Raw genomic sequence first — 25,042 nt, forward strand, 5'->3', positions numbered from 1 at the left:
GTATCAAATCAGGTCCAAGGACTGGTTTGTCACGATAGATCTAAAAGACGCTTATTTTCACGTCTCCATCCTTCTTCAGCACAGGAAGTTCCTCAGGTTCGCTTTCAGGGGCGAAGCGTACCAATACAGGGTTCTTCCGTTCGGCCTAGCTCTCTCACCCAGAACTTTTACGAAGTGTGTGGATGCTGCGCTGGCTCCACTGCGACTCCAGGGCATCCGCATACTCAATTACATAGACGACTGGCTGATCCTAGCCAGCTCGGAGCAGTTAGCGGTTCAGCATCGAGGTGTTGTTCTCGCTCACATGCAGAAGTTAGGGTTGAGACTCAACGCCAAGAAAAGCGTCCTCTCTCCACTACAGAGGACTACTTATCTGGGCGTGGTATGGGATTCATCCACGATGCGGGCACGGTTGTCACCTGCTCGGATAGAGTCCATACTTACTGCAGTAAATGCGGTCAAGCTAGGCCAGTCACTCACTGTCAAACAGTTCCAAGTACTGTTAGGTCTTATGGCAGCCGCTTCCAACGTGATACCTTTTGGACTGCTGCATATGAGACCACTACAGTGGTGGCTCAAAACCAGGGGGTTCTCCCCGAGGGGAAACCCATTCCGCAAGATCAGTGTCACGCGGCGTTGCCTACGTGCCCTGGTCATGTGGAAGAAACCCTGGTTTCTCTCTCAGGGACCGGTTTTAGGGATGCCATGCCGCCGTGTCACACTAGCGACAGATGCGTCCCTTACCGGATGGGGAGCGGTCATGAGTGGCCGCTCAGCCCAAGGCCTGTGGAGCCCGCACCATCATTCATGGCACATAAATTGTCTAGAGATGCTGGCGGTGTTCCAGGCCCTCAGGAGTTTTCTACCAGACCTAAGAAACCGTCATGTCCTTGTTCGTACAGACAGCACAGCGGTAGTTTATTACATAAACCATCAAGGAGGGATCCGCTCACGCCCCTTATTCAAGCTGGCGTATCGGATCCTCCTGTGGTCTCAAGGAAAACTCCTCTCCCTGAGAGCAGTCCACATTCCTGGACATCTGAATGTGGGAGCAGACGTCCTGTCGAGACAGGGGCCGAGGCCCGGGGAATGGATGCTCCACCCAGAGGTGGTGGAGCAGATATGGAGAGTTTTTGGCCAGGCACAGGTGGACCTGTTTGCGACTCAAGAGACATCGCACTGTCCCCTCTGGTACTCTCTAGTGCCTCCAGCTCCACTGGGGCTGGACGCCATGGCACAGACGTGGCCGAGGCTGCGTCTGTACGCCTTTCCCCCGATCGCTCTGCTCCCGGGAGTTCTGGAACGGGTCCGTCGGTTTCGAGTGCGGCTGCTACTAGTAGCCCCGCGCTGGCCGGCACGAGTATGGTTCTCGGACCTGGTATCTCTCCTCGACGGCTCTCCATGGGAGATTCCCGTCAGGAGGGACCTCCTGTCCCAGGTCGGGGGCGCAGTCTGCCACCCCCACCCGGAGAAGTTGAGGTTATGGGTGTGGCCCCTGAGGGGGTGCAACTCATAGGAGCGGGCCTCCCTACTGAGGTGGTTGAGACCCTTCTCCAATCCAGAGCTCCCTCTACGAGGAAACTGTATGGCCTCAAGTGGAACCTGTTTGCGAGATGGTGCCGCGAGCGCCACTTAGACCCAGTCAACTGCCCAGTTGGTACAGTTCTGGAGTTCCTACAGTCTCGCCTGTCTGCAGGGCTAGCTCACTCCACCCTGAAGGTTTACGTGGCGGCTATAAGTGCCTACCACGCCCCTCTAGGTGGTCTCTCAGTGGGCAGAGAGCCCTTGGTCATACGGTTCCTCCGCGGTGCGCTCAGGTTGAGGCCTCGAGTGACACCCAGGGTCCCCGCGTGGGACCTCGCTGTGGTGCTAGAGGCTCTAAGTGAGCCCCCTTTTGAGCCGATAGAGGAGTCTACGGATCGCATACTCACAATAAAGACAGCGCTTCTGTTAGCACTTACCTCCCTCAAGAGAGTAGGCGACCTGCAGGCCTTGTCAGTGGCCCCGTCCCACTTAGAGTTTGCCCCAGGGATGGCCAAAGCCTTCTTATATCCCAGGGTCGGGTACATCCCGAAGGTCCCCTCCCTAGCACCGCAGCCTATAACGCTACAGGCGTTCTATCCTCCTCCATACGTGGAGCCAGGTCACAGGAAGTTGAATTGCATGTGCCCAGTCAGAGCCTTAGACGCATACGTCCACAGAGCTGCCACGTGGCGTAAAACAGAGCAACTGTTCGTCTGTTACGGCCCCCCTAAGAGAGGGAGCCCGGCTTCTAAGCCCACTATTAGTAGATGGATCATCGATGCCATAACTACTGCTTACGAGTCCTCTGATCTTCCCTCGCCTTTGGGACTCAAGGCTCATTCTACTCGGGGCATGAGTGCCTCGAGAGCTCTGACTGCAGGTGTCCCCATAGAAGACATCTGCAAAGCTGCGGGTTGGTCCTCGCCCCTAACTTTCGTTAGGTTTTATGAGCTTGACCTCAGAGCCGCTCCAGGCTCTGCTGTGCTCTCGGCCTAGTGCGCTAGGCCTAGAGAGTCAGCCACCTCCCTAGCCAGGAGAAGACTTCTCAAGGCGCATCTTTCTGCGGAAAGAAGAGAAGTGAGTTTCGCCAAACTAATGAGATCTGCAAAACTAAGAAATACTTAGCCTGTTGTCCGTGGAAATCTAGACAAAGGCTCTTACTCTCGCGTTCTGACACTTCAGACCGAGCTTTCAGTCCCTCTTGTCATGGCTGAACCCCCAGACAAAGGACTAAGACCCCTCGTGTGCCCGAGGGCCGAGGGGTGCCTCCTGCACTGGCTGGCGAACCAGGCGGAGGTCTCTATTCTCGTGTGCCTGCGGGCCGAGAACTCTACAGCCCTCTTGTCCGCGGAATGCTAGACAATGGCTCACTTGTCCTCGTGTTCTGACGCAGTATGCTATCAGACCGAGTGTAATGCGGTCCCTCTGGTTCCGGAAACTACCTGACCAAGGACTAAGACTCCTCGTCTGTCTTAGAACAAGACTGAGGAGTGCCTCATGCACTGGCTGGCTACCAGGCAGAGGCCCCTACTGTCTTCCCCGTGAGCCCAAGGGCCGGGGATTGCAGTGCCCTCTTGTCCGCGGAATGCCGACAATGGCCTTATCTCTCGCGTCCTGGCGTAGCACAGGCCGAGTCTTGGATCCCTCTTGCTCTGGCTGCACCCCCAGGCAAAGGATCACCCACTCCTCGTGTACCCGAGGGCCGAGGAGCCTGGAGGTCAAGCTCACTGTCCTCGTGGGTCTACGGACCGGGGACTACACACACCATCTGTCCGCCGAGTGCTAGACAGTGGTCATTCGGTCCCTCTTGCTCTGGCTGACTACCAGACAAAGGACTAAGACTCTGCGTGTGCCTGAGGGCCGCGGAGTACCTCTCGCTCTGGCTGGCGACCAGACAGAGGAAGACTACCATTCCTCGTGTGCCTAAGGGCCGAGGACTACAGGGCCTCTTGTCCGCGTAATGCTAGACAAATGCTCTTTACCTTTCCACCTGCTGGCACAGACACTGCGCAGGGATCGGAAATTATGGGGACGTAGGTAGTCTCGTTCCCCATAGCGTTCCTGACGCGGCTCGAGTTCCCGGAAGGGAACGTCTCGGGTTACTATTGTAACCTTAGTTCCCTGAGGGAACGAGACGCCGCGTCTCGGACCATAATTCCCGCCCCCTGCGGCGCTCGCTTCATGCTAGAGCTGCCGCGGGCTTCAAACGCACGTGCTTTATACTTCCTGGTCGGTGACGTCACCGCGCCTGTGACGTCACCTCCGTCGTTCATTGGTTGCAAGACATGATTCAGAGTGCGGCCCGCCAATGGCGTTCCCCATAGCGTTCCTGACGCGGCGTCTCGTTCCCTCAGGGAACTAAGGTTACAATAGTAACCCGAGACGTTTTTCAACATGATATTCATCAAATCATCTCAAGGACTAGAGAAGCCTCTGGCTTTTTTTAGCTATTAGACTGTAACGTTGGCTATGTTGTTTGGCTAATTTACTGAAAACTACGCAGTCGCCTCTAAATCAGGGTTATGACCTGAATGATGCTTTGGGGTTAATATGAATTGAAAACAAAGTCTTATTTCAGTGATACAATTAGATGTCCAGACATGCGGCATTAGCTCAGTAATTCTCTCTTTATGAGCTAAACGAATGTGGCAACACAGTCTCATTGGCAAAAACATGACTCTTCTGACACTTACCTACACATATAATTCAATACAGTTTCCAGCTTTATGGTGGAAAACAATAACCGTTATTTCTTACTTTTCAAACGGTTCCTTACACAGTACTCTTTTATAAACCTCAAAACACTTTTACCCTAGTGCAAAACTTGTAAGTTAATAATGTAGCATTTTATTGTTTGCATCACATAACCAGCTCGATAAATATGTTTTCTGATGCAGTAAGCTCAGTAACTCAACTGGTACAGTATTGCTCTTGCAATCTGGTTTTGGAGCTCATGGAACACAGATGAGCTCAATATTAAGCTTAGTTAGCAAGCTAAGCATTTTCTTTTGCTCACTCTTTTACTAAAGAGAGTATTGAACGTTAGTTGAAAAATCTATAGAATGTGAAATTTACTGGAAAAGGCTCCAGCATTTCTGCAAACCTACAGTATTGTAGGACAAGCGGTTCAGAGAACGAATGAATGGATGGATGGATGTTAAGGGAATGGAATCCAATATTTGGAATATGTGAAATCTAATATAAATTCCTCATCTTTGTTTCTGATAATACCAGAGATTGTCAGATCCAGTTTCAGTCTGGCTAGATGTTCTACACAGTTGTTAAACATTGACTACTGCCTAGCCTGTGCCAACCTGATAGCGAATCAAGTTTCTGTTAATTACTGTATGCATCAGTGAAATCAGTTATTTTTTTTTTCCAAGGCAAGTTTAATAATTGTACATTGTAGCCCCAAACGCTGCACATTATGAATGTCTACTATGTCTGACACACCAATTTTAAACTATGATACAGTTACAAATTATGTTTTTGTATTATGTATTATACTCAGTATGGAGTTGCCATTGTTTAGTAGGCACTCCCTTCAGTATCATCCAACATACTCTATGCCCATAAATATGTATTGCCATGCATAAATTGAAGATTTGAATATCCAGCAGTCAGTCAAAACATGCCCTTTTCATCATTATGTGTGTCCACATTGTGTGGCTAAACAAGCATTTGTGCACAATAAAAGGACGTAATGCTTTAAAGGCAATGCAAGCTCGTCTGGTGATTGATCATTAGTGGGACGCTGCCGTGAGGAGCATGATCAGGGAATAGTAATTATCCAGACGCATTCATGCACAGCATTGGGTACACACACTCATTCATTACAGCCGAGCTGAAATGAGATATGGCACAGCAGATCAATCAATATGACACATTGAAAAAATATGAAGCCCAACATAATGATTGATCTACTGCATCCAAGGAATGTGTTGGGACTAAAATGTATGGTTATACATTGTTAGAAATATTATCAAATGATAAGTATTTTCTGTGAGAATGGAATGCATGGTCAAACCCTATATTTTTTTTAATGTTTTAATATAAAATACAATTGCAAGACCATTTAGAATGTAAACTACTTCCCTTTAATTGTTTCATAAACAGGTGAAGCTGTAAGGCCCATTCTCAATAAAAGGTGCCATTTGTGTCCCCATGACTCATTGTGATTGGATTTAAGTTTGAACAATGAGCGCCTTATATTTTTGATAGTTATTGTTTTAATATGTAGGGATAGACTAAATCAAACAGCTGAACAGCTTATCAAATAAAGAAATGCATACTAATTTTTACCACCAATATTTTGGTGTCAATCCATTTTTCATTATTCTCTTTCCCATAATTAAGTCCCATTTGGTTTGGTTTTTGGTGCATTTTGTGAACTGACAGACCAACAGAAAACACATCAAAATACAATCAAATGTTATTTTTATTTGAATTCTTTAAAGATTTAGAAGCCATAGCTTCAGGGTGAACAAAACAATGAACAAAAGAAATCTCAAACAAAGTATAAAAAATAACATAAAGTGCAGAGAACTTTCCTGACTTCCTAACTAAACAAATACTTCAACTCCAACTTCTAATAGAAATTACAATAGCAGGTACCCAGCTAACAGGGACCACTTTCTCACAACATCCTCAGAACATGTACACGATTGAGGTTCTCATAATGGTAAGAGTAAAACAGTCTTAAAACAACATTCTCTGAACGTGTTTTTGATGTTATTTGTACATGACTGAGGTTCTCATAATGTTAAAAAAATCGTAAATCGTTCCCAGACATGTGGAAAAAAACCTTGATTCCTGTCTCATGGCCCGGTGCTGGGAGCTCCTTGTCGTCGTGTAACACTAGAGACGGATGCGTCCCTCACTGGTTGGGGAGCAGTCATGAGTGACCGCTCAGCCCGCGGTCTGTGGAGTGGTCGCCATCTCTTGTGGCACATCAATTGCCTGGAGATGCTGACAGTGTTTCAGCCTTTCTCATCACCCACCTGTGATGTTCCGCTTCTCCGTTGGATTACACACGTGTTTCAGAGCGTGGTCGCTGAAGACGTTCCCATAGCGTTTTCAGACACAGCTCTCATTCCCTGGGGAAACTAGGGTTACATACGTAACCTAGGAGAGTTCTCATAACAATATGACAATGTTAGATTTTCCTGTAATGTTCACATAACCAAGAAAAAAACTGTTCCTCAAACATTAACATTTACATAACATTAAAAAATAACGTTGTCAGGTATAAGATATCAAAGGAAATGTTTGTCCAGCATTTGCATAATCAGTAAAAAACTTTCTCATAACATAAAATATGGGTGTTTTCAAGGTTTTCATAACGTCATGACAATGGTAGATCAGAATGTTTCTCAAACATTAAAAAAACTGGACGGTTTGAATGTTTACAAAACATTCAGAAATAATGTCTTCATAACTTAGTTATGAAAACGCAAAACGTTCTTGGAACACATTTTTGTTAGCTGGGTATGGACAATGGGCATTGCTATCTAACTTGCATTTTATATAAAATAATTTTGATCTGTCTAAAGGACTAAAGTCATTGGAGCTTTCAATGCAATGTGAGCAAAGCTGGAGTGAACTCAGCCAATCTTCTAATAACAACAGTACCCTTTTCTTAGGATCAGTTTATACCACTCTCCCACCTGGCAGTATGCTAGCTGGAATTGTACATCTGAAATAGAAAAATCAAAGGGTGTAATCAGTAAACACTCCAAAGGGCAAAGAACTGGATCTGACATGGGTGTTGATTCTTACATGCATCCTGATGCTGGCACTGTAATTCAGCTGATTGACTGAAAAATAACATACAGGATTTTCAATCTCATGGACATCATCTTGCAAGAGGACAGTACCAGCATCTAGCGCTCACATCAATATCCAGTTTAAAGTTGGAATGAAAACAAAAATTGTGATCGTCTTTTCTTCCCTATTGTAATTTATATCCATGTGAAACAGCTCTCCTCTGGGAAAGGATTGTTAGAACTTTATTGTTTTATATTTGCTGAAATCATTTATAATAAACACCAATAATGATATTCCAATAATTTAATTCAACTTCTTTTTTTTTTTTTTTTTTGTATAGCTCTTTTAAAAATACAAATAATTTCAAAGCAGTTTTACAGAAAATGGATCTTTCATTGATACAATGTAATTTGGCCCCTATAGTGAACAGAAAATCTATCATTAAATAAAGAATTTTCCCTATCTTTTTAAAGCCCAGTGAACACTCATAACCGTTTCCCAAAAAAAAAAAAAAAAACACATAACTGTAATGCTAGGTTATGAGATGGATTAAAGTCCACCCAAGATTTTTTGACTAAAGCAACATACACATCACCTGCTGATAATACCGGTGATCAGGACATTGCATCTGGGACTATGTTGCAATGGCCTTTCCTGTAATGTATTCAGAATGAAAATGACTGCAGCCTTAGGATCCATCTGTTTATTCAAGATTAAGTTTTGGACAGCTAAATTCCCATGAGGCAGAGCTACAGTATGATCTGTGTACACATTGAAGGTATTTGTGTCCAGGTAGTGATGCCATTTTTCTACTGCCCACACAACTGCTAGGCCTTTTTTTAATGTCTTATCTTTGCCCCTCTCAATGCCCTTGAGGAAAAAGCAATGACGTTCTCTCCACCTTCCAGGTTTTGTGTCATGACAGTCACAAGAAATAGGATACTTCATAATGGTAACAATCCCTAGGGTGTGATTAACAGCCATCCTCCATTTGCTCACCTCATCCATAGCAACCTGCCAGAATCCACTCTTTAGATTCAGTGAGTTGAGTACATGGACTCAAAAAAATGTGTGTACCAGAAGCATGGGGTAAGCATCAAGGTGAGTTTTTGCACTGACCTTATGATAATCTACAAACAATTGAAATGTGCAATTGAAGACTGCTGACACATACCTTGAACATCTTCTGAATGTGTTCCAAGATGATCTCTTGTTTTTGTGATGGCATTTTGAAGACTCTTTGTCACATTTCCTATGTCCTCAGGAGCTTAACATAATGTCGGTGGTTCCCATAGACTTTATTCAAACTTTTGGCCAATTCTGTAGCAGCAGTCTTTTTTCTGGTTGCAAGTCCAGCAGTGGACATAGTTGGCTTTTTTAAGGAATGGCCACAGTAGTAGGATTGAACTCAGGTCCAGCACTCTTTGGGAGCTACAGGACAAGAAGAAGGGAGAAGTATTATCTTGAACACTTCCTGGTGGTCTAGCAAGACAAGCAGCATATATACCAAAACAGGGCAAGTAGTTGTCCATACGGAAAGCAAAGTTCACAAGGTCATCAGTGTAAGGGAAATAGGTGAATTTAGCTCAAAGGGAATTAATTTTGATTTGGACAGAATCACGGTTCTACTGATCACTGAGTTGGCCAGCGATTCATTGAATGACCCGTATAATATAAACTCTGCAATGGATATTAATATCCGAAATATAGTAAAAAAAAAAAACTATTTATTAGCACAGTAACAAGGTCAGCAGTTTAAGACATTGCACAGGTGCACTTAGGCCATGTTTATATCCACTTTTGCTAGTTTAACGACAGAAAAAATGGTCAGCGCGCCAGGTGCATGGTCCAAAAGGGTTGTACCTATTTTCTTAATGAGTCATGGGTGTATTTTGGGCGTAATGTGCAATATACCAATAATATGGGAGTCTCAGCTCCCATTCCCTTTAAAAGCCAGTTATGCTTGCACCATGGCGGATTTGCTATTTACATGGCGGAATTTGGAAGAGCAAAGACTGAACACTTCTCTAGAGAGGAAACAGATGTAATAAACTTTTACATTGTAATCCTTTCATTTTTAATATTTGGCATGTTTGTGTGCTGCTGCTGAAAATGTGAAATCACAGGTTTATAGCATTATATGCAATTGCTTAGACCGGAACAACCATCAATCATTTTCAATGAGGCTATTAAACTTTATTTTAAAAGCACCAGTTCAGCTAGAATCTGGAGAATATACTTACGTTGCCTTTGTGTTAAGATAATTCCTTTTGTGTGGCGTCTTTGCAGAAAGGGGTTTCCCAAAATTGCTGATTGGCTGGAAGTTCAGTAGACGTTCTAAGTGACGTCTTGGGTGTTGACTGAAGGATGGTGCAGAGTCGTGTCTGCTGGTTGGAAAATTGAGGCAGACGTCTGAGACACAGCTTAGCAGGATTAGCAACTTAACTTAGGACACAAAACTCTCAACAGAAAAGAAAAGAAACTAAAGCAGAAGAAAGAAAAAAGTGTGATGAAACTAGATGGCTTATCTTCTCATGGTGGTTGAGTAGCAGTGGGCGTGCAGGCTAGAGCATGCTGGAAGATTGAAAAAAGCAGTGGCAAAAAGGCACAAAGCCGTGGCAAAAGCCGAAAAGGCAAAAAGCTAAACTTGTTGGTGTCCTGAGTTTTTAAACTTGGCTTTTAGACACATCCCAAATGGTTTCTTGACCAATTAGACATTATCTTAGCTCAGGGTGTTGCTATGTTTCTCCTCCCAATACATAAATCAACAGTTATCTTATTAGTCACATGGTCTGAATTTTCCCACTCTTGCAGAGTATAATTTAAACATGATTTCTATAACATAAATGTAATACATTTTACAAAGAATTGATTGGTAGAAACATTTTAAGGAAAGATTTTTAAACACACACACACTAAACATGAATATAAACCCTGAAGTTATTAAAAGACATACATAATGAGTGATTAGAACATGATAGTCAAATGTGTGGGTTGCATACATGATATAGAGTTCCCTTCCAGGAACTTACGCTGCGTCGAAACGCTTTGGGAACGCCTCCAGTGTGACCACGCTCTGAATCACGTGTACAATCAGTCCAATGGAATCGCGAGACGTCACGTACGTGATGACGTCACCGACCAGGAAGCTTAAAAGCACGTACGGTGAGAGCAACGCTAGCTTTCTGCCATTCAGCAAGCGCTCTGTGTCTGTCTCTCTGCTTTTTCGTGCCAGTTTGCACAAATTTTATTTGAGAGAGATTGTTTGTCTGTCCAAAGTATGTCTAGCAAAAAGGGTGAAACTTATAAGCAGCAACACCACAGATCGTGTGTTCCTCCTTGCCCCCGTTTCATCACGGGTGAGGACACACACAATCTGTGTGTTGTCTGTCTGGGGGCAGCACATGCCGCATCAGCCCTTGAGGGGGCTGGTTGCGTGCAGTGTGAGCGCATGCCGTTGCGTGTGCTCCGCTCCCGGAAAGCCTTTGAGGAGGGGGCTTTCACCAGCGTCCCTCGCGGGTCTGGACCGAGGTGTCGAGGTCCTGGGGAAAACCGTATTCTTCGCGGCTCTACAGCCCTTCTGCTGCACACTATTCCAATGTAGTGGGGCTGTCAGAGCATGCGTATACGGCGATGCCCCGGGTTGAGCAGACGCTTCCGAGCTATCTCTCCCCCGAAGCGGCATCGTCGTTGAAGGCTCCAGCGCTGCCCTCCAGAGCTCTGAAAACCACCTCAGCTCTGGTGGGCAAAGGGTATGCGGCGGCAGGTCAGGCTGGTGCGTGTCTGCACACCATGGCGGTGTTACAGGCGTACCAAGCCGACCTGCTTAAGGAGTTGGATTCAGGTGAAGGGGCTCAGTCTGACGATCTGGCTGAGCTCCGGAGGACCGCTGATTTGTCTCTCCACGCCACCAAAGAGACCGCCCGTGCTATTGGCAGGTCAATGGCAGCAATGGTGGCTGCGGAGAGGCATTTGTGGTTGACCTTGTCCAGTATTAAGGAAAAGGTCTTCCTCATGGACGCCCCGCTCGTGTCTTCGGGCCTGTTCGGCGACGCAGTCGATTCTGTCGTCGACAGGCACCAGGAGGCACGTCGTCAAGCGGCGGCGTTCCAGCGGTTCCTCCCCCGCCATACTCCAACTCCAGGGGCTGCAACTTCACAGCAGCCCCAGCCGCATCCCAGCCCCTCGTACCGGGAGGCTCAGAAACAGAGCGTCGCCTCCCGTACCCCCCCTGCTGGCCGCGGGTCTCGGCGACGCTCTAAGCCGGGCTCTTCTAAGCCCAAGACAGATCTGAGGGTCGTCTTGCAGGCTAAGAAGGGCTCGGCTAAACGGCCCTGACGGGTATGGAGGGCCATTGGGGACAGTCCCCTCTGGGGAAGAGCGGTTAACACCTCATCATACGGTGCCCGTCTCTCCTCGGTGTCCCCAGGGGTTTGTCTTGCCAACCCTGCCACCTATGGTGCTTCAGGGCGCAGCAGATCCCAGCGAGCGCATCTCTCGGCTACCGCCCGTTACCGTAGCGGTACCGGGAAGCTCGCGACCTCTAAGGAGGTCCCTTCTACAGCTGACTGGGTGTTTTCCTGCCGGTCCGCCGCTTCAGGACCCCGTGTCAGCTGTCTCTCAAACACCAGAGGTCAGCCTCGAGAGGCTGATTCCCTTAGTAGACTTTCTGGCAGCGTGGAAACTTCTGCCGAATGTCTCTCAATGGGTCCTGCGTACTGTAGAAAGAGGGTACCGCATTCAGTTCGGTGCTCCTCCTCCCTGTTTCAGCGGAGTATTTCCCACTATCGTGGGTTCTCAGCAGGCTCTGGTTATGGAACAAGAAGTAAACACTCTTCTGGGGAAGGAGGCCATCGAGGTGGTCCCTCCTCACGAGCAAGAGTCCGGGTTCTACAGCCGGTACTTCATAGTTCCCAAGAAGGATGGGGGCCTCAGGCCCATCTTAGACCTGCGTGTTCTAAATCGGTCAGTCATGCGTCTCAAGTTCAAGATGTTAAATATCAAGCAGGTTGTGTCACAGATTCACAGATCCGAGGACTGGTTTGTGACCATAGACCTGAAAGACGCATACTTTCATGTCTCCATCCTTCCTCAACACAGGAAGTTCCTGAGGTTTGCTTTCAGGGGCGAATCATACCAATATCGGGTTCTTCCCTTCGGCCTTGCACTCTCACCCCGCACTTTCACGAAGTGTGTGGATGCAGCTCTGGCTCCACTGCGACTCCAGGGCATCCGCATACTCAACTACATCGACGACTGGCTTATTCTGGCCCAGTCCGAACAGTTGGCGGTTCAACATCGAGGTGTTGTTCTGTCACACATGAAAGAGTTGGAGTTAAGACTAAACGCCAAGAAGAGTGTGCTTTCTCCAGCACAGAGGACCACTTATCTTGGTGTAATTTGGGATTCCTCCACGATGCGGGCACGTATGTCCCCCGCTCGTGTAGAGTCGATTCTCAAACAAGTCTCGAGAGTGAAAGAGGGCTGGTCACTCACTGTCAAGCAGTTCCAGAAACTGCTGGGTCTCATGGCAGCTGCGTCCAACGTGATTCCTTTTGGCCTGCTGTACATGAGACCCCTACAGTTGTGGCTCAAAACCAAGGGGTTTTCCCCGAGGGGAAACCCTTTTCGCATGATCAAGGTCACGCGGCGATGCTTTCGTGCCTTGGACATGTGGAGAAATCCTTGGTTTTTAAATCTGGGCCCGGTGTTGGGAGCTCCTTGTCGCCGCGTCACGCTTGCGACGGACGCATCCCTCACCGGTTGGGGAGCAGTCATGAGTGGCCGCTCCGCCCACGGTCTTTGGAGGGGCCATCATCTCACATGGCACATCAATTGCCTGGAGATGTTGGCTGTGTTTCAGGCTCTGAGACACTTCCTTCCAGACCTAAGAGGCCACCATGTGTTGGTGCGCACCGACAACACAGCGGTGGTCTCTTATATCAACCACCAAGGAGGTCTGCGTTCGCGCCCCTTGTACAAGCTGGCGCACCAGATACTTGTGTGGTCCCAGGGGAAACTCCTCTCGCTGAGAGCTGTTCACATCCCTGGGCGTCTAAACACGGGAGCAGACATCCTGTCGAGGCAGGGGCCGAGGCCCGGGGAATGGATGCTTCATCCTATGGTGGTGAAGCAGATCTGGAAGGTTTTTGGCCAGGCTCAGGTGGACCTCTTCGTGACACAAGAGAATGCGCAATGTCCCCTCTGGTTCTCTCAGAATCATCCAGCTCCTCTTGGACTAGATGCCATGGTACAGACGTGGCCGAGGCTGCGTCTGTACGCCTTCCCCCCGATTGCTCTGCTCCCGGGAGTTCTGGCGAGAGTGCGCCGGGACGGGGTTCGTCTACTCTTGGTAGCCCCGAACTGGCCGGGTCGAGTTTGGTTCTCGGACCTGATTTCCCTCCTAGACGGGTCCCCCTGGGAGATTCCGGTCAGGAGGGATCTCCTCTCACAGGCGGGAGGTCACATCCTCCACCCCCGCCCGGAGCTGTGGAAATTATGGGTGTGGCCCCTGAGGGGGCACAGCTCATAGCTTCCGGTCTCTCAAACAAGGTTGTTGAGACCATCCTCCAGTCCAGAGCTCCCTCAACGAGGAAACTGTACGCCTTGAAGTGGGGACTCTTCACTTCTTGGTGCGGAGACCGCCAGTTTGACCCAGTTTAACTGCCCAGTTGGTACAGTGCTGGAGTTCTTACAGGCCCGTCTCTCCGCCGGGTTGACCCACTCCACCTTGAAGGTTTACGTGGCGGCCATAGCTGCCTACCACGCCCCTCTTGGTGGCACTTCAGTGGGAAGACACCCAGTAGTTACACGTTTCCTCCACGGTGCGCTGAGGTTGAGGCCTCCAGTACGCTCTCGAGTCCCTACGTGGGACCTGGCTGTGGTGCTTGAGGCTCTTTCTAAGCCTCCTTTCGAACCTCTAGAAGAGATCTCGGATCATCTCCTCACTCTTAAGACCTCCTTCCTTCTAGCTATAACCTCTCTTAAGAGGGTTGGGGACCTTCAAGCCCTCTCAGTGGCTCCCTCGTTCCTCGAGTTTGCGCCGGGTATGGTCAAAGCTTTTCTGTATCCCAGAATGGGATACCTCCCTAAGGTCCCCACCGTTGCACCACAGCCTGTTGTACTGCAGGGGTTTCATCCTCCTCCCTTCCGGGAGTCCGGCCAACAGAAGCTTAACTGTGTGTGTCCAGTGCGAGCACTGGACGCATACGTCCACAGAACTGCCCTGTGGAGGAAGGCTGACCAACTTCTGGTCTGCTACGGCCCTCCGAGGAGAGGCCGTCCTGCGACCAAGCCTTCCATAAGCCGGTGGATTGTGGATGCCATTTCCCTTTCATATGAGTCCTCTGGTCTCCCCTCACCATTGGGAGTCAAGGCTCACTCTACTCGCGGTATGTCTGCCTCTAAAGCCTTCCTTTCGGGTCTTTCCATCCAAGATGTCTGCAACGCTGTGGGTTGGTCCACGCCCCTTACGTTCTCCCGTTTCTACGGGCTAGATCTTCTAGCCACTCCTGGCTCCTTTGTCCTTTCGCCCTGATCAGCAGGGACATCCTCAGTATGGCGGCGTGGGCATTCTCGTTCCCAAAGCGTTTCGACGCAGCGTAAGTTCCTGGAAGGGAACGTCCCAGGTTACGTATGTAACCCTAGTTCCCTGAAGGGAACGAGACGCTGCGTCTCGAGGCCATACTTCCGGCATCCCTGCGGCGCTTGCTGTCTCCATAAAGCTAGCGTTGCTCTCACCGTACGTGCTTTTAAGCTTCCTGGTCGGTGACGTCATCACGTACGTGACGTCTCGCGATTCCATTGGACTGATTGTACACGTGATTCAGAGCGTGGTCACGCTGGAGGCGTTCCCAAAGTGTTTCGACGCAGCGTCTCGTTCCCTTCAGGGAACTAGGGTTCCCTATCAGTCGGTTCCTTCGACGTCTCGTCGAGACCGACGAATTGGGATATCGCCTGGATAGACCAATCTACTTCGTGTGTATACAAACGAGCCAATGAATATTGGCATGCATGATTGCAGCCAGCTGCGGCTGATCACAGCGTGAGCATATAATACGCAGCAGGTGCATGCATCATCAAGCTTTCGCTTCGGAGCTGGACCATTATTGTGGAACGAGTCAAGAAGCAACACTTACATCCTTTTTTTCTCTTTTGTGTTGGCGGCACGGCGCTTCAGCGGCGTGGTCTTCCGTGTCGAGTGGAAGCACACAGCTGGTCTTCACCATCCACCTTCTGTGTTGCTGCGGCCATCTCCCCTGTGCGCCTCAGCACTAAAAGAGCAAATTCCTATAAGAGCAATTTCCGAAAAGAGTGAATTTCTAAAGGAGCTCCACGGGTTGAGCGTCTTTTTAAAGACGAGGCAACATGCCTTTCTCCCCGTGCGTTTCTGGGTGCGGCCGTTTCCTGGCGCCGGGTGATGGCCACGCACACTGCCTCACGTGTCTGGGCTTACAACACGCTGAGGCAGCGTTCGTGGATGACTCATGTCCCCATTGTAGGGGTATGACCATCGCGGAGTTGCGGACCAGACTCCGCTTCCTGCAAAGGGGCGGGGTTCCAGTCCCTCTGCCCAGAACGAACGTTCCTCCAGGCAAACGCCGGGGGGGCGTTGTCGCTGGAAGCAGAGGGCTGCCCGGTCTGACGGTGACGGTGAGGAACCCCCCGCCCACTCCATCGGCAGGGGCTCCTCCTTCCACCGACGCTCCGTCGCCACCGGGGCTCTCAGGGGAGCGGGTTGGACCTCCCTTAGGGGTACCGCCCGTTACCTTTGGGGCCCCCCCCGACGAACAGATGTCAGTCGCAGCATCGGGGGGAGAGCCAGACCTCTCTGAGGAGGAGGACGGCACACTGTCGTCCACTGGGCGGTCAGCGGTGCCCGATACTGACCCGGAGATGATGGCTATGCTTGCCCGGGCCGCCGAGAGGGTAGGGCTTGAATGGAATCCTCCATCACGTCCCGACCCCTCCCGGCTGGATGACTGGTATCTCGGGGTGGCCCGCGCTGGTTCTCAGCGCCCCACCCCGGTGCCATTCTTCCCGGAGGTGCATGAAGAGCTCACACGAACGTGGACGGCACCTTTTACTGCCCGAAACCGCTCGAGTGGGACTTCCTCCCTAACCACCCTCGATGGCGGACCAGCGCGGGGATACACGGCAGTCCCGCCGGTGGAGCGTGCGGTTGCGATGCAACTGTGTCCGGGCGCTGCTTCCACTTGGCGGGGCAACAATCCGTCACTCCCGTCCCGGGCCTGTAGGCACTCGTCGGCTCTGATCGGCAGTGCCTATGCGGCCTGCGGCTCCGCTGGTTCCGCCCTTCACGCTATGGCGTTGCTACAGGTGCATCAGGCCCAGGCACTGAAAGACCTGTACGAGGGTGGTCACGACCCATAAGTTCTTCGTGAACTACGTATCACCACGGACCTCGCGCTACGTGCGACGAAGGTGACCGCGCGGTCTCTGGGTCGTGCCATGTCCACCATGGTGGTCCAGGAACGCCATCTCTGGCTGTGTCTGGCTGATATGAGGGACTGCGATAAGACCAGGTTCCTCGACGCTCCGGTGTCCCAGACCGGCCTCTTCGGCGACGCTGTGGAGAGCTTTGCCCAGCAGTTTTCCGCAGCCAAGAAGCAGACTGAGGCCATCAGTCACATCCTGCCCCGGCGTACAGCTGCTGCCTCCACCTGTCCGCCGGCGGCACCCCAGTCTGCTCGTCGCCGAGGGCGGCCCCCGGCTTCCGCCTCCGCTCCACAGCAGCCACCGCAGCAGCCTTCACAACGGCGCCGTGGAGCCGGTCGCCGGGCAGCCGCCCAGCCCGTCCAGGCCCCCACAAAGACCAGTGGGAAGCGTAAGAACAAGAGACCCTGAGACGGGCGACCCAGAGATGGAGGATGCTGCTCTTCGGGAGATGGTGACCGCACCACTCCCTCCCCCGGAGGAGGGCCGGGCGGAGAATCTTTTGTTTGTTTTTTCCCCGCCACCGACCGTCAGGTGCCGCTTGTTCACTTTCTGGGAGCCTGGAAAGAGCTTCCCAGCCCATCTTGCTGGCTCCTTCGGACCATCACTTCCGGCTATGCGATTCAGTTCGCCCGGCGCCCTCCCAAGTTCAGAGGTATCCACTTCACCTCTGTCAGGGCCGCAGATGCTCCCATCTTGCGTGCAGAGATCGCTTCCTTGCTGGCGAAGGAAGCGATACAGCCGGTCCCTCCAGCCGATATGAGGACAGGCTTTTACAGCCCGTACTTCATAGTACCCAAGAAAAGCGGCGGGCTTCGACCGATCTTGGATCTGCGCGTCTTGAACCGGGCCCTTCACAGGCTACCGTTCAAAATGCTCACTCAGAAACACATTTTCAGATGTGTCCGTCCCCAAGATTGGTTTGCAGCGATCGACCTGAAGGACGCGTACTTTCATGTCTCAATCCTTCCGCGCCACAGACCGTTTCTGCGGTTCGCGTTCGAAGGCAGGGCATATCAGTACACGGTCCTGCCCTTCGGGCTGTCCCTCTCCCCCCGTGTCTTCACGAAGGTCGCGGAGGCGACCCTTGTTCCCCTCAGAGAACAGGGCATTCGCATTCTCAACTACCTCGACGACTGGCTCATCCTAGCACAGTCTCGGGTTCAGTTATGCGAACACAGGGACCTGGTGCTCGCACACCTCAGCCAGTTGGGTCTTCGGGTCAACTGGGAAAAGAGCAAACTCTCTCCAACACAGAGAATCTCTTTTCTCGGTATGGAACTGGACTCGGTCAGCCAGACAGCACGCCTCACGCAGGAACGTGCTCAGTCAGTGTTGAACTGCCTAGATACGTTCAAGAGCAGGACAGCGGTCCCACTGAAACAATTTCAGAGGCTCCTGGGGCATATGGCAGCAGCAGCGGCGGTTACACCGCTGGGGCTGCTCCATATGAGACCGCTTCAACACTGGCTTCATGGCCGAGTCCCGAGGAGAGCGTGGCTTCGCGGCTCTCACCGGGTCCAAATAACACCGGCTTGCCGCCAGACTTTCACCCCGTGGTCAGACCTCTCATTTCTACGGGCAGGAGTACCCATGGAACAGGTCTCCAGGCATGCTGTGCTACACACAGATGCCTCCGCCACCGGGTGGGGAGCCACGTACGACGGACAGGCAGTTTCAGGGGTTTGGACGGGCCCCCAGCTGACTTGGCACATCAACTGCCTCGAGTTGCTTGCAGTACGTCTCGCCCTGCTCCGCCTCAAGGGGCACCTACGTGGCAAACACGTGCTGGTCCGTACGGACAATATTGCGACCGTTGCGTACATCAACCGGCAAGGCAGTCTACGCTCCCGTCGCATGTCGCAACTCGCCCGTCATCTCCTCTTGTGGAGTCAGAAGCATCTGAGGTCGCTTCGTGCCATTCACATTCCCGGGTTGCTCAACCGTGTGGCCGACGAGCTCTCACGAGCTGCGCTTCCCGGAGAGTGGAGACTCCACCCCCAGTCGGTTCAGCTGATTTGGAGGCGCTTCGGCGAGGCTCAAGTAGATCTGTTCGCCTCCCCGGAGACAGCCCACTGCCAGCTCTTTTTCTCCCTGACCGAGGGCACTCTCGGCACGGACGCACTGGCATGCAGCTGGCCGCGGGGACTCCGCAAATATGCATTTCCCCCAGTGAGCCTTCTCGCACAGACATTGTGCAAGATCAGGGAGGACGAGGAGCAGGTCCTTCTGGTAGCCCCTTACTGGCCCACTCGGACCTGGTTCCCCGAACTCATGCTCCTCGCGACAGCCCCTCCCTGGCAAATCCCTCTGAGGAAGGACCTTCTGACTCAGAGATGGGGCACTTTATGGCACCCGCGTCCAGACCTCTGGAAATTACATGTCTGGTCCCTGGACGGGACGCGGAGGTTCTAAGTGACCTACCCCAAGGGGTAGTTGACACTATTACTTCGGCGCGAGCGCAGTCTACTAGACATGCCTACGCCCTTAAATGGAACCTGTTCGTTGATTGGTGTTCCTCCCGGGGAGAGGACCCCCGAAGATGCCCGATCAGAGCCGTGCTCTCCTTTTTGCAGCAAGGGTTGGAGCGTAGGCTGTCCCCCTCAACCCTTAAAGTCTATGTGGCTGCTATATCCGCTCACCATGACCTCATAGAGGGAAGGTCGGTAGGGAAGCACGACCTGATCACCAGGTTTCTTAGGGGCGCCAGGAGGTTGAATCCCACTAGGCCCCCTTCCGTGCCCTCTTGGGACCTGTCGCTAGTGCTCACAGCACTGCAGCAGGCTCCCTTTGAGCCCTTGCAGTCAGTAAAGCTGAAGTTTCTCTCGATGAAAACTCTGCTCCTGCTTGCATTGGCTTCCATCAAGAGGGTAGGAGACCTGCACGCATTTTCGGTCGACGATTCGTGCCTAGAGTTTGGCCCGGAGGATTCCCAGGTAACACTGAGGCCCCGGCCTGGTTATGTGCCCAAGGTTCCCACGACTCCCTTCAGGGACCAAGTGGTGAGCCTGCAAGCGCTGCCCTCGGAGGAGGCAGACCCAGCCCTGGCTTTGCTTTGCCCCGTCCGAGCACTAAGATGCTACGTTGACCGGACACAAAGCTTCAGGACCTCAGACCAGCTCTTTGTGTGTCATGGAGGCAGGCAGAAGGGGAATGCCGTCTCCAAGCAGAGGATGGCCCACTGGATAGTGGATGCCATTACCCTGGCCTATCAGGTTCAGGGTGTGCCCTGCCCCCTCAGGCTGAGAGCACACTCGACTAGGAGTGTTGCATCCTCCTGGGCATTGGCTCGTGGCGCCTCGCTAAATGACATTTGTAGAGCGGCGGGCTGGGCGACCCCTAACACGTTCACAAGGTTCTATAGCCTTCGTGTAGACACAGTTTCCTCCTGTGTTCTCACCTCAAACGGGTAGGCACAGAGAGGCCTCGGGTTGGCTTGCTATATTGCTCCAGAGTAACCTAAGAGTAGCTCTGTCGAGCTCCTCCGCCGAGCTTGACAGCCGACGTAGCGGAACGTCAGGCGTCAGGCCCTCACTCGATGAATCCTTCAGAACCGGTAGAGGGCTAGGCTCTACGTAGAGACTTAATTGCATCTCTTAAAATTCCACATTGCGCCCTAGAGGCTGTGTGTTTCCCCGGTAGTACTTCTACCAGTATACGAGGGTTCAATCACCTCCAATCTTCCATATAAACCTGAATTGAGTTATATGTGTATTGCTCCGAACCTCCTATCGGAAGGACGTGAGCTCCGCATATTCCCAGTGCTCCAGTTTCACTGAAATGGATGGTGCTGAGTTATACAGTGACTGGCTCTCTTTGATGCGAGCCCCTGGCCAAAGCCAGTAACGGGACCCAGGGGGGCCCGCTCAGGACACTGGAAGGGACAGCAGCCACGGCGCTTTGTTAGGGATCCCAATTCGTCGGTCTCGACGAGACGTCGAAGGAACCGACTGATAGGGAACGTCTCGGTTACGTATTGTAACCCTCGTTCCCTGAAGGAGGGAATGGAGACGTCTCGTCCCGTCGCCGAGGCTCCTGTACCACCGCTGTACGGCCGGGCCTGTCCCAGCTCCTCAGCGAAACCTTGATGATGCATGCACCTGCTGCGTATTATATGCTCACGCTGTGATCAGCCGCAGCTGGCTGCAATCATGCATGCCAATATTCATTGGCTCGTTTGTATACACACGAAGTAGATTGGTCTATCCAGGCGATATCCCAATTCGTCGGTCTCGACGAGACGTCTCCGTTCCCTCCTTCAGGGAACGAGGGTTACAATACGTAACCGAGACGTTACATACGTAACCTGGGACGTTATGCAATGGACTAATATTCATGTATAAGTCCTTTTAACATGATTTTGGTGCATCTACATATGTAAGACAGTCTCTGTGCCGTTCTGTGAATGTGAGAACGTGTTCTGTGATGAACAAAATGTCACAAGGTTTAGAAGGAGCCTGGTCTTTGTCCTTGGTGGTGGAAACCCAAGGAGGTATTTAACTGATTTGCCTTATGGATATATATGTGATGGTTTTGATTTGCTGTCTCTTTGACCATTAATCTTGGTTACTTGCCCCAAATTTAATCTCCTTCCTGAGTTGTGATCATCACTAAGCGTTCTTTTGTGGTGATGTTCTACGCTGTTCAAAACTGCTAGTTGGTTAGACTTGCTTCAGACATGGACATATTTAATGACATTGTCCTGATATCATGGGTCTCTTTGTGGAATTTGGCTCTTTGGGTTGTTTCAACACTGTTCAGATTGAATCTTAAATTGTCTGATTAGCTCTGATATCCTACATCAAAATGGATCAGAAGCATGTGCAGTTAATGAGTTTGATTTTTAATCAGTCCTTCATGATGCTGAGTTAGAATTGAAATGATAAGAAGTTTTGGAGTCTAAGTGAATGAAAGAAATTCAGCAGAGCGGAACAAAGCAAGAAAATAAATTTTTGGAACAAGAACAGAAATCTAATGTTTTATGTAAGAGTTGCCACTGCAATTTTCTAAATTAACTGAATGCGTCAGCCACGTCTAGTTATTTTAGCTCAATGGTTCTCAATTCCGCTCTAGGAAATGATGGTTAATCCTATGTACTAAATCTAATCCTGTCTGAACCACAGTCACAACAGAGGCTCAAAATGACTTAAGATTCAAGATGTTTCCTTGCAGTGAAAAGTAAAGAGGAATTACTTTCTGCAACTTTGTGACCTGACTTTCAAATTGGTTTTAAAAGAACAACTAAAGAAACCTAGTGTGTACAAAATGACAATATCTGTGGCTTACAAAAATTAATTGGTAATGGAATGCCTGAAAGTGCCATTGTTAACTTATCCTTAGTCCTGCTGTCATGTTATAAACATTTTGGAGCTCTCTGTTCCTGTCACAAAGATACCAGATATCAAACAAAAGCATTCTAATCTCTTTACCGCAGGTTCAAACTTGGATATACTACTTCAAATCAAATCTTTTAGCAAAATACTGGTGAACCAGAAAAATGTCTACTCTTTATTTCTGCACCTAACTAACACATTAAATTATTTATGAGTTTTGAGTCTTTTATACACTAAACATCTGTGGGCCTAAATATTATGTGAAAATACCTAATACAGCAGAAGGGAAATGGGTCCAATACAGCAAAGGTTCTCGAATATGGAATATATATATTCTCTATGAGATATTACATTTCAGGTTAAATCCAGTATCTGACACTAACATTAAGAGCAACTGTTACTTACATAAACTTACATAAGACATCTTCATATGCTTCAGTGCATGTCTTGACAAATGACTAGCACTCACAACATGCTATTTTAATCATTAAAACAACCATATGGCCCCTTATAAATAATTAATACCTCTAATGTAATAAAACAAGACAATATGTATAGTATAGTACTCAGCTGTGAAAAAAGCTCACTGCTGTATTATCAGTGGTGTAAGGGAACATGCAGGGCAAGCACTGCGGGAGGGCCCCACATGGTGGGATCTCCATAATGTTAGATGTAAATAGGTAGGCCACAGTTTATTGGGCAAAGGTAAACTATTTAGTAAAAGCCATTAGCACACAACACACAGGACAGAGCTCAGATTCTACAAAGACAGAACTGTTTAATTTCATTTCATCATTTAAAATTCAAATCTTCAGCACACTGGATGCTGGTTTAAAACCTACCTAACCAGCATCCTAGCATCAAAACCTACCTAACCAGCATATGCAGTTTTTTTTCAACAGGGGATAGCCAAAATGATCAAATAAAACAAGGTTTATTAAAAATACAAAAGCAAGCAATCCTATGCACAAACAGTACCAGACAATACCAGTGGTGGGAAACTAGAATAAAAGAAACAGGAACCTGATGAATACAAAATAAAAATTCCATTAAAGTGACTTTAACAGAACATAATTGTGAGAGAAGACTTGCAGCCCACCAGATTTTCACTTTCCATCTCAATGAATCTTATCTATCTTTGCAGCCTCTGCAAATTAGTGTAATATTCAGCTTTTTAAGCAGATTCATTTTCTTATTTTTCTGTCTTCTCTGCCTTGTTCACAAATTTATCTTCTCCCTCTCTTCCTCTTATTTTCTTATTATATTTATTCATAATTGTGTACAGATTTTTCTTTCTCTGTGCTATACAAAACACAGCCTATCAAATTCCACTTAACTGAGGAATCAAATTTGTTTAGACTGTAAAAATAGCTGTTTACCTTTTTTTTTTTTCAAATTTTTGAAAGTTTCTCTGCCTTCTGCAGAGAAAGTTTGCCTATTGCAAACTTAACTGTTGTGAAATCTTATTTATATGAGGAGGAAATATGCATCTGGATGATAGCTAATAAACTGACATTACTTTCTCTTATTCATGTATTTTAAAAAAAACATTAAACTACATATATCTGCATACTTTGTGCAGTTACTTTTTAGATTCAAATTGTATTAATTTAATCCATAATCAGTGTTGGGAACGTACCTTTAAAAAAGTAGTTAGTTATAGTTACTAGTTACTTCTCACAAATACTGTTAGTAACTGAGTTACATCATTATAAAAGTAACTAATTACCAGGCAAAGTAACTATTGTGTTACTTAAAAAAAATCTAATATAACTATAAAATAAATATAAAACATTGTACACTAATCTACACTATATGATGTTTCATTAACAAAGTTCGGGAGAAGCGCGTCAGATACTTAGCGTAAACAGCACAAGAGGAGCCCACTCAAGTCAATCAGCGCCATAGGTTTAAATACAGCTGACTCACCTCCATTCACTTGATGGTTTATCAGTAACCCTCCACCACCCCATCTCCTCACTCCGAGTTCTCACTACTCCTATTGGGGGGTACTCTGGGTTCGGGCCATCCCCGAGCTCGGAGCCCTTCACCGGACAGCACGCCAAACATGCATTTCCGTTCTCCGGCTAATTATATGTAAGCGCGAACTCGTGAATTTAATGTTGTTGTGGGACAACGTCAGAGACAACTATCAAATTCAACATATTATTATAAATATTATCATTACTATAGTGCAGGGGTCTTTAACTAAAACGGCTCGCGGTCCAGTAATGAACCCTGCTCACCAGCCGAGGTCCGGACAATTATATATAAAAAAAACTATTGTTTTTGCGAGACCAGAGTATCTGCAGTATATTTTATCTTAAATTCTAGACATTTAAATACATTTTTAAAGACCTGAACCAAAAATAAATTAAGAAATATATAAATAATTAAAATGACTGTAAAAAGCACGATTTACAATTGAGATGCAGGTTTCACAAAACAAAAAAGATTTCTTAAATTATAAACTTCACATTCCAGCCTTCAAGAATCAATTCTTATATTAATTTAAACAATTACTGTCAATCAAGTATTATATTAATTAACATATTTACTGCCTTAATTGTTTAAATTTGTATAACACATGATCTTGTCGATCCATCAGTTCACATTTACAACTCTACGTGTTTGCTGCTTAAAACCATGGATTGATTTTTTTTTACATTGGTCTTTTTGACAACAGCAGACGTACGAGCTGATTAAAAATGGCAGATCATTCTCTTCCAGCAGGAGGCGCTATCAGAATGGTACACAAAGCAGCGCCGCAGCTGACTTTGAAACGTGCAGCGCTCATATTTATTCAATGGATAGCCTTATAAAGTTTCATCACAATTCTTGCCTTTTAGTCCCCACATTTAGGACAACCTGCAAGTAATTAATATCAAGTAAATTAAGTAAATTAATATCAGCATATAAAGTATATTCGTCTATCATTGTCTCTGAGACAGGGGCGGATCTAG

The sequence above is a fragment of the Garra rufa genome, chromosome 22 (genome assembly GCF_049309525.1).
Source record: "Garra rufa chromosome 22, GarRuf1.0, whole genome shotgun sequence".
Lineage (NCBI taxonomy): Eukaryota > Metazoa > Chordata > Actinopteri > Cypriniformes > Cyprinidae > Garra > Garra rufa.